Here is a 1,420-nt window from a genome sequence, read left to right on the forward strand (position 1 = left end):
TCTTTTATAGAAGGTGGTCCTTCTCAAAACCACGTTTGCCTATGAAACACCACAATATTAGGCATAGGACTGCTCTCTAGTAGGGTCGCCTCTTCTTATAAAATTAAAAAAATTTTAATATTTAATTTTTATATTATGAAAAATTTTATTAATTTAAAAAATATATTAAAATATTTTAAAAAAATTAAAATATTTTTTATATAAAAAATTATTTATTAAACTTTTTATAAACTGAAAAATTAATTAATAATTTTTTAAATCACATATTTTAAATAATAAAATAATTATAATTAAAATTAATGAAGAAATAAATTAGTAACTGCCAATCTTCTGCATGATAATATAGATTTTTTTAAAAAAATATTTTTCTAAACTACTATTTTTGATAGTGCAGATTTATTGTCAATGCTTTAAAATAGTAAATTTTAGAAAATAAATGTCTACTTAAGATTAAATAATGTTAATTAAAAATATAATCAAATTAGACTAGTTGATTTAATATTATAATAACATTTTTGCCATGAAATAGCGGCTGATCTCAAACAAGTATAATTTTATAATTTCCCATATTTAAAATAAATAAGAAAACAAGAATTTATATTTTTTCTTCTAATTTTTTTTTCTCTTATTTTCATTCAATTCAAACATGGCATTAATGCCATGTGAGTGTGAGATTGGAAGTAAGCCCGTATATTTTTTCTCTCCTTTCAGTTCTTCATTTCTTCTTCTTCATGAGCCATTTTCTACTTCTTGGAGGCCTATTTCTATTCTTTCCAGACAAGAGGAGGCATCTCCCAACTGGATAGTGGGCTACCCTCTTCCATTTGGAGTATAAATACTTTTCTAGTTTTGTTGTTTTTGGATGTTTCCAGATCTGGAGCACTAACAAAAAGGGTTTCTTTAGCAAAATTTGTGATATTTCTATTGTTCCTCTTGTGGTTTTGAGTATGTGTTTACTGTTACCTGTGTTCTTGTAGGTTCTTGTGGACCGCTCTCTGTGAGCACTTAAAGATGGTGATGCTTAGGGACATTACCGCTCTCTGGCCCCATGTTCATTGTGATAAGCTTTTTGTCCAAGTTTAAAGTTACAGTTTTTTCTCTGGAGGTCTCTTCTTGTGCTTTTGTAGCCTTGCATGGTGCTGGTTAGGAGACTTCTCTGATATGCTTTCTTTGTCTTTATTAGCTTCGCATTAGGAGGTTCCAAGAGGTTCAAGGTTAAAGGAGAAGAGGTTATCTTCTGTTTTCTAGATCGTCTTCTTGGGTAGAAGCACCCGTTTAACTTGGGATTTTCCTTCTGCTTGTGAGCCTTGACCAGGTCTTTTTAAGACTAAGTGGGTTGCTATGGTCTTCGTGTTTTCATGCTGGTTTGAGCTTTGCACTTCTCCAACAATTCAATGGATATTTATCTCTTTGTTAAGTC

At 29.9% G+C, this 1,420-nt stretch overlaps 1 long non-coding RNA gene across 2 annotated transcripts; it reads left to right on the plus strand.

The window, feature by feature from the left end:
• The first annotated feature begins 582 nt into the window (after positions 1-582).
• Positions 583-1,420, plus strand: LOC110621820. 2 transcript variants are annotated; one of them, XR_002489026.2, is made up of 3 exons: positions 586-829; positions 978-1,105; positions 1,184-1,420. It is a non-coding gene; the product is annotated as an uncharacterized LOC110621820 (long non-coding RNA). The 2 variants fall into 2 exon arrangements; XR_006351798.1 differs by having other exon boundaries at positions 583-829; positions 978-1,420.

This window comes from Manihot esculenta, chromosome 8 (assembly GCF_001659605.2).
Source record: "Manihot esculenta cultivar AM560-2 chromosome 8, M.esculenta_v8, whole genome shotgun sequence".
Lineage (NCBI taxonomy): Eukaryota > Viridiplantae > Streptophyta > Magnoliopsida > Malpighiales > Euphorbiaceae > Manihot > Manihot esculenta.